Source organism: Falco rusticolus, chromosome 5, assembly GCF_015220075.1.
Source record: "Falco rusticolus isolate bFalRus1 chromosome 5, bFalRus1.pri, whole genome shotgun sequence".
Taxonomy (NCBI): Eukaryota; Metazoa; Chordata; class Aves; order Falconiformes; family Falconidae; genus Falco; species Falco rusticolus.
The window spans coordinates 24,101,221-24,117,533 of NC_051191.1; positions in this window are offsets into that span (position 1 = coordinate 24,101,221).

A 16,313-nucleotide genomic window follows, 5' to 3' on the forward strand; every position below is an offset into this window, starting at 1 on the left:
AGAAAAGATAACTTGCATCATATATCTACTCCTCCCCAGCTGAGTTCTTTTGATCTTTGTAGGAATTAGGGAGGACTTCATAAATAAAATATTAGTTCCAGATAATATGTATAATACATTTTCCACCATTTAAAGAGAAGGAAAAGTCTTCAGCTTAAAAAACTGAAATCTTCCCATCTCTTCTCTTTCCTCCCTACTGTAAAAGAAGATATTGCCTAGCTCATCCACATTGTCAAGGAGTAATAGAATTTCTGCTATGAAGGTAGTTTTTTTTCCCATTTGATTACACAAGCCAGGAGGGCTGTAGGCTCAAGTGTCAGTTTCCTGAAGACGCTTTATCCAATACTTACTGGATTAGAGAGCAAAACTCTGAAATTCAGAAAGTTGGTTGTTTCCTTTTCTTCTGTTTCTGTATCTCCCTCAGTGAAAATGACAGATCTAAATTTAATTCACAGCTCCTTTTTATAATACAAAATGATTTGCAATGCTTAATATTTGTCATTATTGTTCCACGATGCATTCAAGCTGTTTGCTATCTGAATTGTACTGAACAAAACAGGTATCTAATGGTAGAAGAACTTTCTTTTTTCATCTAGAAGCCAATATAGAATATCTTTAAGGCTGGAATTGTCAAAACAACTGAAATTTAGTTCCAAAATTAAAGTGGCTCCAGTTGTTCTGTTGGTCAAATGTGTATTTTTTGAGAATATGAGCAATAATGTTTCATCATGCAATGAACTCAATGGTCAAGCAGACAATTGACTTGCATTTAGTGATGCTTATCCATTACCAGAGGTGTTCCAGTTACCTGGATTCTGTTAAATCCTGAAAAAAAAAATTCACAGGAGTTAATGACCTCAACATAGCAAACAGGTATTTCAGATGTCTTTTTTCTCTTCCCTGCTGCCCCACCCTCCCCTCCCCCCTTCTCCCTCCAAATAAATGTGTCTGCAGACTTCGGCAGTCTAAACTTATACAAGCTATTCCCAGAACAGGAAAAGAAAGACCTAAACTCAAATCCCCTCCCCTGTAAAAGTCTCAACTAGTTCGTCTTTTTTTTTTTTTTTTTTTTTTTTTTTTGTATTTATATTTGCAAGTATATTTTAAGCCAAAGACAAAATTATTCTAGCTGAGATAAAAGCTATCATTAAAGTTACTTCCTCCACATCTTAGCACCTCTTCTTACCCTTTCCATCCAGGGTAGATGAAAACTTACATCTTCTGGTTTTTTCCCCCAAATTCTTCAAAAAGCTTCACTGAGCATCACATATTTTGCTGGGGTTTAGGATGGCTGCTATTTTTGATGTTTCTTTTTTTTTTTCAGCTTGAGATTTTCTATCTTTCCGGAGCTTGAGCTTGCATGAAAAAGGCAACACTGGAGGTACATAAAGTGAGAAGTATGCATTATGCCCTCAAATCTGTTTGTTTTCCCTACTGTACTATGACATCCTCCCTGTTTCTCTTCCTCCTTGGTGTTACCATAAGGGTAGATCCAAAAAGAGCTTAGGTTTGCTCTCAGAATGGAAGCCAGATTGCTGTGCTAGGTGCCAAGGTTTTCTTTGCAACAGCAAGAAAAAAGAAAAAGATTACGATAAGCTTCAGAAAAGTAACCCAGCCAGTCCCCTGAGCAAACCTAGTTGATTGGGAGATCTAGGCAACTAGAAACATATTGGAAATACAAGAAGTATGTTGTCTGAAATTTTACCTCTCTCTGGAGCTTAAGTGCATTACTCCCAACTTTTGTGGTTGCATATTTAGTAGTAAGCAAAATAAGCCACAACCCAATCTGTGATCCTAGGATTAACTGGCATATGACATTTCAGCTAAACCCTCTTCCCCACCACAACAGGGCAGCCACAACAATAAGGTCTATTTGCCTGTGCTAGCTCCTGAATCATGTCTGGGGGTTGTTTACGAGAGTGTTACTTGGCCTGGGCTAACAGTTCTACCGCTCCTGCCAGTGATTTGACTGTGTAAGTTATTCTATGGCAATTCTTGAGCGCATGTCTTGGCTTTGTCACATTCAGTAGCACAGATGTAAGTTGTAAGGTTATCTCCGCCACCTCAAAGTAAAGGAGGCATAAACCCCTGTGTTTTCTCTCTCAAATACTTCCTGTGATTGTTTTGCTGCTTTTTAAAGGGAGGGAGACCTTGGCTTGTCTCAAATCCCCTTGTTTGGAACTTTAGGTCTCTGAAACGTGGTTATTAAATTTTGTGCTGCCTAGTTCCTGTGTTGCACACACATGATAAGCCATGTCAGCTGATGCTCTCTGCTTTTCTGTGATATGATGTTTGCAAATACCAGCTTGTATCAGCCTCATTTTTTCCCAGCATGTGTTGCAGCATTGTCACCTTCAGAGCCTGAAGCCACTGACCATCTCTCTTCCATTCTCCCAACTTTGTCTGGGAGAGATCCAAATTAGTATTTTATATCTTTAGCTCTTTGGTTGATTTAGGAAATTGCTGTCACAGAGTTATTTGCTCTCTGATGTCCTTCTAACTGCAGTATTACTGCTTCGACACCGAAATCCAAATAAGGAGATTAAACAAACATTAATGACTGCTATTATTGCTAACCCTAAAGTAGCAATATGGAATATTTAACATTTATGTGTATCATTTGATTGAAGTAGGGAAAGGGTGAGCAATTTCAGGATGATAGCTGTGAATAGAGTAATCCCACATGAGGCTGGAAAAGGCCACCACTCGCCGCACCTGCTGCCTTGTTCTCTGTCGATAATACTAAACTCAGGGATTAGGGGGTTATGCTACAAGCATGTACATTAAAGTTGCAAAGTTCTTTCAACATAGGAAATCTTGAGAATATACAAACATTATTCAATTCCACATAACTTTCAGAAACGTGATCATCAAGAAGCGCAATTGAGCAGAGATTCACAATAGAAATTATATTACAATACAGAGCCTTTAGCAAACTGGTTCTTCTATCTCTCCAAAAGGAGTTATGGTACAAAAATTATATAAAATCATGAGTAGTATGGACAGGGTGATGATGGCTTGGTTGTTCACTGTCTTCCAGTACATGAAAGAAGGCACATCAAATGAAGATAGAGATATGAAAGAAACAAAAGGAGGTGGTTCTCTGATAGTGGGTAGCAGTTCTGTGAAATTCCTTGCCAAAGGACGCTGTGTGCACAAGAGATCTATGGGGATTCAATCATAGCTCAGGCAAATACTTAGAAGAGACATCTGTTGGGGGTTACCAAAGAGACAAACCGCACCAGGCTTAGGAAATTCCTCAGTCTGAAAAGAGTTGGAAGATGGGGAAATATGATGAGGGAAATATCCCATATTTTTGACTGCCTGCTTCCTCTTCCTTAAGCATCTGCTTACAAGCACTGTTCCTTGGATTTGCCTGTTTGGAAGTGCATCACATACTGGTGATGGCACCTGAGAGACCTTCTTTGTTCGGAGGGGTTTGGAGAAATTCAGGGGAGGGAAGAGCCCTCTCTGCCGGTGCTGGGCATGTCACACTGCAACAGGCAGGCCTTAGCTGTGTCCTTGATCCCTGCTGCATGTGACTGCAGAGAGGGTCAGTCTGGATGCTGGTGGTCAGGGAAATGTTGCTGGGACTGGTGGGGATCTGAGTGATTTGCAGACTGCTACTGTCAGAGGAGATCATGTCTTGCTCTCTGTAGGTGTAGAGGTTCCCAGAGCCATTTTGATTACAGCATAAGGGTGATTTTCTTCTTCTTTTTATGAGGCAGGTTACAGGGGGAAATTTGTGCAGGGTGAGATCTAGGAAAAATGGTCTGCCATTAGCATACCCCATTCACAGAGCAGCAGGGGGTGGGATCCACCCTCCTCTGATCGGACACTCTTTGTATTACTCTCAATTTAATTAATTTGCATGCCGATTTTATGAATTAGTCCCATTAGGATGAGACATGCTGTGGAAACAATCCAGAAAGGTGTTCTAGGTTAAATCAGCTGGCAAAGTATGTTCAACTTGCGTACACAGTTCACTACAGTTTATAGCAGAGAAAGTGATGTTATAGCCTCCAGCAAAGTCTGTGCTGAGCATTTCAAGAGCACGTCAGAAGAGGAATGGCTCCAGCACACTCAGCCCAGCCAGTAGTCATCTACATTAAGAGAAGAGCCATAGCTTAGTCATCCTTCTTAAACTTGTCGCTGACGTAGGAAACACAGGCAAGGATCAGCTTCCAATATATGGCCTGTGCCAAGCCTGGATCAGTGCTTCTAGTTCATGAAAGCCAGGAGGGGATAGAGTTCTGCAAAGGTGGGACATAACATCCCCCTAAACCCTTGCTGAGCATCCTGCTCCTGGCCCCTCAGACTCCCAAAGTACGCTGTTGGAAATGGGAAAAGCAGAGATGGACCTCCCATATGAACTGCTGCATCTGTCATTGTGCTTTTGATAGAGCTTGATATAGTACTGAAATTCAGGTTTCCAGTCCTGAATTCCCAGTCCTTTCTCCAAGGCTAGAGACATAATTGCACTTTCCTTCCTTGTCTCTGACTCTAGATAGAATGTCTCAGATGAGGTAGGCAAGGAAATGCTCACTTCGTGCATCCTGAGCACTATCTGCATGCAAGGATCGAGCTGCTCAGTGATGCCAGGGATAAAGCAGAACTTCCAGGCAGAAGTTTCAATGAAACTGGAAATTTTAATCTATTAAATTTAGTTGCTAAAGGTCTTCTGGCATATTCAGAAGAAGGTGGTAACTGTGTAGTTTTAAGAAAATGCTGATTCCAGCCCAGTGGCTTCCATCACAGCAGATGAGAGCATTCAGGGCTGTGCTTGACCTTCAGAATGACCTATTCCTCTGTACCGCAGGAAATCCCTTGACAAGCTGTTTTAGCAAGGGGCTGGGAATGACAACAGCAGCCAAAAGGGAGGAGAGCTATAGAAAGGTGAGGCAGGGAGCACACTGCAACAGCCCTGAAGGGTCACCGAACACGAAGCGTGCTTTATGTCACTGTGTCAAAATTATCTCCCCATGGGATAGCTGCCTCCTGGCGTACAGACATTATTGCTTCAGAGGGGACAGCCCACTCTAAATCCTAAAGTGGGGGAGGTTAATGTAGAATAGATCATATTGTAAGACTGAGGTTAAAATAGAATAGATCATGTTGTAAGACTTCCTGTCCCAAGGGCAGCTTAGCATATGTCTGGAAAATAAAAACTTTTAAAATCATTTATTTTCAAAGGTTTGTCCTCATCTGTCCGGCACATTTTAGCTATACATTTGCTCTGAGCAACAGCTGCCTTGTTTTTCCTGTGAATTGTGTTTATATGTTCTTTTTTAACACAGCAAATTTCACAAGGATGAAGACCCACTCTTGTCAGACCATCACTCGGGCAGGGCAAAACTGTTTTGGTTAATTTGCAGTCTTTGGAGTTGACTCAACAGAGAATAAGCACATAAAGAACCAGCCTCAGCCTCTGATATCATACCAGCTCTCATACATATATACTACACCCACTAACGTGGAAACCCACCAGAATTTTCCAGTCTTTTATAAGAGCAACATAACTAAGAAAATGATATATGTATCTCAGGGTAGATATGTAGCCTTTTTGGCTCATGTCTTCCTAGTTTTCATAGTTTATAGTTCAGCTATATATCAATAATCCTGAAACAGAATGCAATGAATCCATATTGTTTATGCTAATATTGTTATCTAGAACAAGACAAAGCTAAAATTACATTTATTGGGATGAGCAGGTTTCTGTTATGTTGTTAAAGATCTGGCACAGTCCATATCATTTGACAAGTAATTGTGTTATACACACTGAGATTTTATTTTTGTTTTGGTCATCAGCTCTTCTTACATTACATATACAGCTATTTTATTAGTTTAAGAGCATAGATAGTGGATGATCATTCAAGAATACTTCTCTAATGAGCAGTTTGAACAAAATTTCTACAAAATCTACTGGGTTTAAAACGTTTAAATCTCTCGTGACGCTATAGAGTTCAATTGGAGTAAAACTCGTAAAATAGACTATGATTGAAATCATTCTTACCAGTGGACAAACTTTTGAAGCCAACATTTGTACTTGATTAACTGCAAAAATCTTGAGGGCATTATTTATTTTATAGGATTGTGTATGGTGTACATAATAGGTGAGTTGTTTGCTTGTACCTGTTTAAAAGTTATGAGGACATTTATAGCAGTGAAAAGGATTGTTAGTTTTTGTAGGTTGTAAAATGCAACCAAATGGAAGCAAAACAATTGCAGACTATGGAAAAAAAACCCTAAAGGAATAAGCACCAATTAAGCAATTACAGATCTATTATGCCTAGGCCAAACTGGGAAAGGAAAAGTACCATTTCTAGAGGTCATGTAAGTCCAAGTTCTCTATTAGTAGAAAAAAGTACACAGCATTTTGAGAGGTCCGCAGAGGTCTAGACTAGAGCCAGCAAACAATTTTTGTTAGTGTATCTGCAAAAGCCATCAGCAGCAGGACATCATCAGGCGGCTTGGAGCAGATTTACTGTCCCTGCCACACTTGCTAAGAGGTAGGGCTACTGGTGCATATTGACGTGGCTGCTCCAGAGCCATAGCCTTCTGCTCCCGGCAGCAGCTACATTGCAGCAGATTTTTTATACAAGCATGCAGCATGAAAGCTGAGGGAAATGACATTCCCTGCTTTATTAAACTCAAGGCTCATGGTCAGAGTGGACTTACGGTTCTGTGAATAACAGTTATATGTGGCTTTAGAGTTCAGGTTAATCTAGCCTGACTGTGAGTTTTGCAGCAGTGTGGACTGTGGCTTACCATCATAGCTAATTTTTGGCTGGTTTGGGTCCTTAACATTACTAAACAGAAAGACTTGTGCTCCTGTTTTTCATGGTGTATATCGTAATAGCAATCTACTATGAGGCAGTATCCTCAGTAATCTAAATTGGCTTTTCCTCATGGAATTCATTTTCTCTAAGCTAACTTCACACCAGTGAAGAAGTTTGCCCACTAATTTTGCTCAAGAAGGGCATAAAGCAGACATGATCTACTGGAGTTACAAGGACATCCTTTAGACTGACATTTAAATAATGGGGTTTCAGAAAAAGAAAAACTTGTTCCATGTGTTGCCTTCTTTCTACTTCATACTTAGGGGCATCCCTCTGATTTTTAAATATACTTTGATTTTATTCATTTGTGAGTAAAGACACTCTCCTTCCGGACTTGTCATTAATGTTGATTCTTACAGTGTTCCCACATCAACAGCTCTTCATCAGAGTTTTATAGGACCCCTGTCCCACTTTCTGTTCAGTAACCCCATTTATTCTTTGGGATTATCTTTTCACTTAAGGTGACTTTATGTCTGGTTTATGAATTGTTTACAAGGATGTCCTTAGTTACACATATGTTGATGTAACTTTTTGGATGAACTTTTCAGGCAATGCTCTGGGGGTTAGAATTCACCGCACCTCTTTGCTGAGTGGTGTCCTCCTTTGCAATCACTGCCAGCTCCTCATATGGTTTAAACTTGTCATGGGTCATATTACACCAGCTGAGAAGTCAGTCCCAGGAATGATTCCTACACCATCACTTGTGGTGTAACCTACTGCTGTTGCATGAAAATATCTTTGCTGTTGAAAAAAACAGCATAGCTAAAACAGCACTCTCCACTAAATTATTAAAAATAATCCAACAGTGACTTTAGATCAGGTACAGATTTTGTGTTGCACTGTTTTGTGATAAAATGGAATAGGTTATTGGAAGTCACTTTTAGAAGCTGGAGACGTACAGTTTTCTCTGCAGATAAAGAAGGAATGATTTTTCTTTGGCTGCACCCGCTGAACAAATGTTTATTTGAATCACAAATTGTTCCTAAGCAGAGCATTTTCCTTGGGAGGAGGTAAAAAACAGGATGTCAGTATCTTATCATGGAAAGGCTGAAGTGCTTGGAGCTATATACTGAAGCAAGATCTGATTTTTGGGAGTGCAGCCACCTGCAGAGAAGTGTACTGAGCTGGCCTTGAGTTCAGGCTTGGTTTAGTGCTGCACCAAGCATTCAAGCACCTAAAGTCACTGAAAAGCCCTGAGGTACCCTTCCTGATTTCCAGGTGTCTCTCCAGGAGTACAAAAGACTGTGTCATGTCTTGGTTGACCTGTGGAGTATCGGATTGTACAAGGTGCCCACGTACAAACAACTGAACAGAGCTTCTAGTCTTTACAAACAATGTGGTATGAATCATATTAGCATCTAGGGGCAGGAGTAAATAAAAACATTACACAGCACCTTAAGCATAATAAATTCAGACTCTGACACAAGAACAGACACTATCCTGAAAATAACAAAGTGACCTGTCATTATGAACGGCTCTCCCATACTTTCTCTTAGCTGTATGCATGTGGAACAGAGGATACTGAAGTTAAATGTTGAAAGCTGTACTGGCAAAGCTCTTAGACTCGGAATTTAACAGATCTTTTGTTTTTAAAACCTGTTTGCAAAATCCAAGGGTTCTTTAAAAGGTTTATTTTCCCCTCAAGGAGTCTAAGCAATTGGTGCCAACAGGCCAGCTGTCAAGTCCCAGTACTATATGTGTGTGTAGAGGGGAGTTGTATTAATGGAAAAATTCATAAGAAAGCATTTCAGTGTTGAGATTTCCAAACGGTTTGTGTTAATAATAAAGAGGTGGGGATAAATGATTTGAAATGATTGATATCTGGATCTAGTTTCTAAAATCTTATTCTTAACTGGACTAATTCTAACACATGCCACACAGTTATGGTTTTGTGTTAAAGGAGATTAAGTCCCGAATGGGTAATGAATTGATTGTATGCCGTTATCAATCTTTAAAAATACAAAAAATAACAATAAAACCATTCAAAAATCCAGAGGAATACATAGCATCCATTTATATGGATCTCATTAACCTCATATAAAAAAGGGCAGATAGGATTTTGAATGTTAATGAGTCACTGGAGAATAGGGAATTTAAATGAGGTGGATTAAAAGGACAAACTATCTAGAACATCTGCTAATTTACCAGTCTTAAAATAAACTTACGATAACAGCAGCATATGCAGTCATATCTGCCAACTGTCAGTTAATTATTAAGTATAGTTGAAGACTTGGGATAATTCCCTTACAAGAAATGGATATTTTCCAAAAAGACATTTAACTGAAGGATCAGACAACCTTTCCTATTAGTCTAATACTCCAGTTTTTCACTAATCGGGATCTTAAAATTAAGGTGGAGGTAACTGGATGATTAGTTGTCCAGGTGCAATCAATTGTTCATTTCTTTAAAGTAAAACTATGTTTTCACCTGCTCTATTGTACAACCTCCTCCTCCTCTGCAATCCAGAACATTAAGACTTAGCTGTTCTGTACTGTCTTCAGCCATCGATGTCCTGTGATGTTTGACCGACAGCTTCCAAAGAAGGGCTCTCATCTGCCTGGGCAGGAACAAGTCCAGGCACCAGCCCAGGCTGAGGCTGACCAGCCGGAAAGGAGCTCTGCAGAAAAGGACCTGGGGGTCCTGGTGGGACAACACGTTGACCGTGTGCCAGCACCGTGCCTTTGTGACAAAGGCTGATGGTGTATCCTGGGCTGTATGAGGCAAAGGATGGCCAGAAGATTGAGGGAGGTGGTCCTTCACCTCTACTCACCATTGACAAGACACATCTGGGGTGCTGGATTCCATTCTGTGCTCCCCAGTACAAGACAGACATGGGCTTACTGGACCCGGTCCAGCAAAGGGCCATGAAGAGGATTAAGGTTCTGGAGGCTGAGAGAGCTGGGAATGTTCTGCCTGGAGAAGAGAAAGCTCAGGGGGATCTTATCAGCGTGTATAAATGTCTAACAGGGGGAAGGGGGGTGAAAAGACGAGGGAGCCAGACTCTTCCCAGTGGTCTCCAGTGAACAGACAAGAGGCCATGGGCACAAACTGAAGTACAGGAAATGCCTTTTAAACTTAAGAAACTTTGTTGAACAGTGGAACAAAACACTAAGAAAAACTGTGGAGTCTCTGTCCTTGGAGATATTCAAACCCTGACTGGACACAGGCCTGAGCAACCTGTTTTGAGCAAGGAGCTGGACAAGGTGATCTCCAGAAATCTCTTCCAATCTCAAACAGTTCTGTGAGTCTGTGATTCTTTCCATTTCCCTAACAGCAAATACGTGTGATTCTTTAAAGGCTGAAAGGGAAAAACATTTTTCTCTATGCTTCCAATATGACAGTGAAATGTTTTTCCAGTGATAAATGTGATTCATCAGTTTACAGGATGAATTTACAGGAATGCCAGTTTTTTTTAAAAAATGGTGCCTGCAGACAGTTAGGCAGTCAAATAGCCAGCTACATCTTTAAAAATGTTGAGCTCGTCTCCCTGAAGTGCTAAGAAAATCAGGCCAGTATTGGTTTTGCACCCAGGAATCCCAGGTGTATCAGGTGGTTGATTCACTGTTTAACTCTTGTGCATTTTTACATAAATTGCTTCTCTGGTCCTGTTTCACTGTTAGTCTGAGACTCATGCGATCATCTGCATTACTGAAGTGAAACATTCTTTTCAGCTTTCTTCAGGCGAAAAGCAAAGGGGTAAAAATGAATCAGGCTTTCAAGGCAGAAGAAGAAAAAAAAAGAACTCTGGAGAAAGAATTAACACTCTGAAGTGGAATTTGGACTCTGAAAGACACGCTTGTTAAGTAAGGCCAGGTGACAAAATTCCTACTGGCTCTTCCTTCCAAGGTGTCTTCGTTATATTGTTATGAAGTTAAAAGACATTCTCCTATATGTTTTTTTTGGCAGGACTGAGCAGAGTTGTTCATTAATTGTGATCCGGAAAAATGGAAATTCTGCAAATATGTTTTCTGAGATGAGCCATTGGTGTCAGGATCCTGGTCAAATTTTCTACTTGCCACCACTTTCTTTTGACTTGTGACTACCAGAAAGATATCCATCAGTGTTTATGCCATACCTTAATGGTTAGAGCACTGTCTACAGAATTTGCAGGGCTGGGTTTCATTTCCTGTTCAGTCTGAAAGGGTCTAAATTCAGAAATTCTCCATCCTAAGGAAGTTTCTTAGCTCTGGGGCTGTGCTGGGAACAGACAGACACTACTGCATCCCTCCTTTTAGTACCATGCTATTAAGTAAAGGAACGAAAGATTTATGAGATTAGCAAGCAGAAGACTAAAAGAAGTGTAGTCTTCCAGATGAAAATAAAGAATTTTATTTTGTTTCCTGCCTTAGTCCCTGTTTAAACATTTAACATTAAGCAGTTGTTAAATGGAATATAGAAATCAGAGCCCAAAGCATCACAGTGTCTTCCATTCACCAGTGATGGATCCTTCTTTTAAAACACTTCTGAGGAGGATGTCATGATGCCTGCACAAGTGTTAGCCTAATTCCTAGCAAGTAAGAAATGTGGATTCCAGGTCTTACCCTAAGGTTTTATCTTAGGGGTTCAAAACTCCTTTCCGGAAGACTGCCTTACCCACAAAGTCAGATCAGCTGTTTTGGAAGGGGTTTGCTGTTGTTTTCCAGCTGGACCAGTGTGCAATTCACTGGCCAAAGACAAGCGCAAGCCAAAAGGAAGTTACTTTGAATTACAGCAGTTTGAGGCACGGTGAAGACCTAGTTTCTAAACTCTTCTTTGTGCTTCTTTCTTTTTTTTTTTTTTCATGTTCCAATGACTGTTTAATGTAAACTATATAAACAGCTAACAGAGCAGGAAATTGAACTCACATGTAAGCTGGAATCCTCCGAGGTGAAAGAAAGTGTGAAACCATAAGGTCCTTCCTTTTGCTGGAGAGTTGTCTGAACACTCAGCCGTTATGAAAATACTGGCATAACGTTGGCATGGTTCAATTTAAAAGAGGTGGTCCTGATTTCCTCCCCACACCCCTGGTAACTTTTTGATGGAGCTGAGGTTTTAAATGAGCACAAGCATCTCCACCCTAGCTCTGACACAGACCATGGGCTGCATGATGGGTGAGCACTCAGGTCCACACTCGTGGTTGATGTTTTTGATGAGCTGCTCCTGGGTATCATTTTTTATTGTGTTGGTATGGAATTGCTTTAATGAGACACCTCATTCTCCCATGTTCTGTATACACAAACTTGGTACCCAGTTCATGGCACTGTGATCTAGCTCCTGGGGACAGATACCTAGCAGTCAGGCAATGTGGTGCTTAACTTGAAAGTGCCTTATCCCTTTACCAACCCAGGCTCCATACTCTACATCTGTTTTCTCACCTGAAGGATGACTCTAATCATACTTATCTGCCTATTTTTAATATATTTGTACAGTTCTTTGAAGATTTCTAAATGTTGACTTACAGCAAAAACATTTTTAAGCCCAGTGTAAATCTCCTGGCCCTCATTAAAATGAATAACATACATTTATATTGGTATAATTCATTTCATGTTAACTAATACAGCTACAGCAAGAGTTACAGCTGTAATACATCTTACAATGTAAAGAACAACAAAAAATAATTTTATGTGCTGTACCATTAGCAAATCACTGATTCTTTCTCCAGGTTGAGGCAGGCATCTCAAGAGGGGAAAAATATTTCTAGAATGACAGTAAATAAGTTCAGCAGTAAACATGCAGTAACGAATTCCTGGATTAGAAGAACATGGCTCTTCTGCTACAGATATCGGCCAGGGTAGTTGGGAAAACTATTTGGATGCAGTCAGAAAATATCCCAAATGGCACTGGAATCTAATAAATCCAGACACAGTATTTAATCCTCTTTTCATTGCTCTTTGTATGTGAAGCTGAAAAGGATTTAAAAGGAAATTGATATGCAACAGAAGTGAGGGTCCCCTAAAAGTACAGCTCTCTGAGAGCCTGACTTTGGATTCTCATGGTTACCAGATGGTTATCTCTTTACCTAGCTACAAACAGCCCATCTAAGACATATCGATGTATCACACAATAATTAAACCAAGCACAACTTCAGGGGCACAAGCTAAAAGCCCTGTCAGATACTCAGCTGGTTTAAATCAGTATCGATCCACTGATGTCGATGGGCTTTTGCCAACTTATACAAACTAAGAATTGGGTCCTGTGAATTTGCATTTCATAAAAGGCCAGCTCGGACTCATTGCAGCAGAAGTGTGGGATGGAGGAGATGTTACTATAAAGCCCCTCTATTCCATTTATCCCACACCATCTTGGGTCAAAGTGGCTCCTTGTCTAATTTAGGAGCAGCCACTGGCTGCTGCAGTTCACAGGAAAGAAACAGTGTGAGGAGGTGGAAAAGGTGAAGGAAAGAGTAGTTTGGTGTTACAGAAGGAAAGGTGAATGCTATTGTAAACATTGCCACAAAGTTCCCAGTAAACAGTGGACAAATATTAGTGGATTCAAACTATTACCCCATGTTTTTCCAACTCATCAGTAACTTTTGAATCTCAGCGTTTGACTTTCCGTCTGAGTCAGTATAGAATTTTAAAGCCATGCATCCATTCATTGATTCATTCATTCTCTTAGTCTATTACCTCTCTGAGAGCACCAGAACAACTCTACAATTTATTGCAATGCCTTTCTGAATCTCCAAGCTCCATCAGATTTCTTTTTCATTCTTGGGAAAAAAAGAAGTAAGCCCAAATCCAGATTTCTAAGCTCCTCCTTCCTCAAAGGTGGCTGATGTCTGGATTCACAGGATGGATTTGATTAGTGATTGCCACTTCCTGATATCAGAACAAACTATCTGATCCTTGTTATTTTTTTCCACATTTACAATCCATTATTACAATCTCCATTGTCTGAGATTAAGAATGCTATCTTCAATAGATCGATGGAAACAATGCTGAGAGATGGAAAATTACTGCAGGATTTGTACCAAGCAGTACTGCAGTCTGACCCTTTTCTGTTGTGTTTACTGGCAGCAGTGCAATATCCACATCTAACACGCACAGTTTGCATTAAAATTGGTGGGAGCTATTTCAGCAGAGACAACTGTGAGGGCACGTATTAACCCAATGTGTTTGACATATGTGCAGCCTTGCACCAGCCATGGCAGTACACTCTCACACGATATCTCACCAGGCTGTCTTCAAGCACTCAGAGAAGGGCCAACTATTCAGTCCATGTGAATGACTACGTCTCTATCGTCAGAGGATCTGCTTTTTTCTTTTTTGTCTTGGCTGAAAATCTGGCCTTCAGACTGCTACAGGCAGCATACTTTCCTTCAAAACAGCTCCCATCTTTTTCATTTGTTCTGATACTCCTGGGAAAAAGGGACAGAGATAAAAGATGAAAGTTAAACTAAACATCTTCAGACTTAAAAGTTAAATTTACATTTTCATTCTGTCAACATGACTCAAGGTTATTGGGAAAGTCAAGATGAGAATTTGGGATTCTAACAGAAGAAGGTTTGTCTTGTGTAAAACTCTTGACACTGTTTTCTATACACCCATACTTTTATATCCTACAGAGTACACCCTTTTTTCAAAAGGAATTTCAGTAAAGGAAAAATGTCTTCTACACATACATACTACTTTGTTTGTAGCATTCTGATATTTCATACACTAAATCTTGCTTTCTGTTGATTGTGTCCCCTTGAAGACAATGGAGTTTGCATTGGATAATTATTAACAGAATACGGCCATGAATTTACCCCCATAATTATTTCCTGAAAACAGACATTTAGGGAAGAAAGAGATACTGAGGATATAGAAAATTAAAATGCTTGCACACCCATTTTTTTTCCAATGGCTACATATTACATATTGAAATGTGCTTGAACTGTTTTAATGTTTTGTTCTGAGATGATATGCAGTGATAGTTTGAAAGAGGGGAGAAGGTAGAAGGAAAGACATGCCAAACACAGGCAGAAGTAAAAACATTTCCATACTGGAGCTTCCTTATTTTTTTAGCATCAGTCCTATAAAAATATGTATTTTGGCTAGCAGGCTTTGCTTCAGCATACTTTGAAGGCAACCTTTACTATGATCACAAGCAGCCAAATACAAGCTGCTATAATGCTACTGATCACACTGGTTTACATCTCTGTTGAATCTGGCCCATGATAACTACATCACTGTGTAATTAATGAAAGCATAAATTAAGCAATAAAGTCACCAAAGTGAACAACAGATTAAGTCAGAGGAAGAAATGTAAAATACTAACACTGGGTTGAAAGACTTAAATTAACGACAGTTTCCACTTTTTAACAACTGGAAACAAGATGTATTTCTCACTTTGAAACATAGTGGATTTTGTCACTTCATCTCATATACTGTTAACATATATAAGCCATGTTAAGTACTTAATTCTGTAATGTATATAACAGCACACAGGTGTAATTTCCTTGTGAATCACTAGTGTAAAAAAGGAGTTTTTTTTAAATTGACTTGATGAATTTACATATTTGTGTAAACTTTCAAGCATGTACTAATTTGAAAATCCCATATTCTGCCATTTGTTCTTTAAGAGATAGACATTTGCAAATAATCTATCACATACTTTAACCTTGTCAACTTCTACTTTCAGGAATGTGCACTCACTGGAGGGGAAAATTGAATTTTCTGTACAAGTGACTGTGTACTCATCTGAGTACTTTTCGAAAAATACACGGTCAGGAAGAAATGCAAACATTTGAGGGAAATGGGTGTCTTGCTTTGCATGCCTGAGGACATTTCCTATTGTCAGGCATTCAGGTGGTTTTATTGTGTGGTGCTGAACAAGAGCTACTGTGCAGATCCATAAATGTCACAAACCATATCAGAGATCAAACCTGGTGTCTAACTGTTAAGCTGTGTTTTCACTAACACCCCATAGTCCACTTTTTCTATCTGGCTATTTTGAGTTTTAGTGGTGATGTATTTTTCCAAAAGCCCAGATGGAATTTATTATTATTTGGACTATTATAGCATTATGAAAATATGACCTTTTCTTTTTTAAGATTATGCTGCTTTCTTAACTCTTTGCACCATGAATTCTGTATTTCTTATGACTGTATAGTTAAAACTAAAGTCCCAAAGAAGAGAAAAAGAAAGAAAGAAGTTTAAAGATACATTGATATACCTGAGGCTTGCAGACCTGATTTTGGCTCTGAGTGCAGTGCTTCTCTGTCTTTGATAAAGCTGTTTGATCACTTGGTTTTTAAGTTGTGACAGTTACAAATTTACCATCTGAGACCGAAGTGGTATGTTTGTTGATCTGATAACATGAAAATAGGAACACAAACGTTCTTGAGGTGTCCACAGAGACATAGAAATATCACCTAAAGTGATTTATAATGTTGACCCAGTTCTAAATACTGTTTCTCCACTCATTTAGGAGCTTCCTGCTACGGGTTAACTAAAGAGTACAAGACATGCAAATGCAAATTCTGGGTTAGCAATGGAACTATCAGCTTTCCCT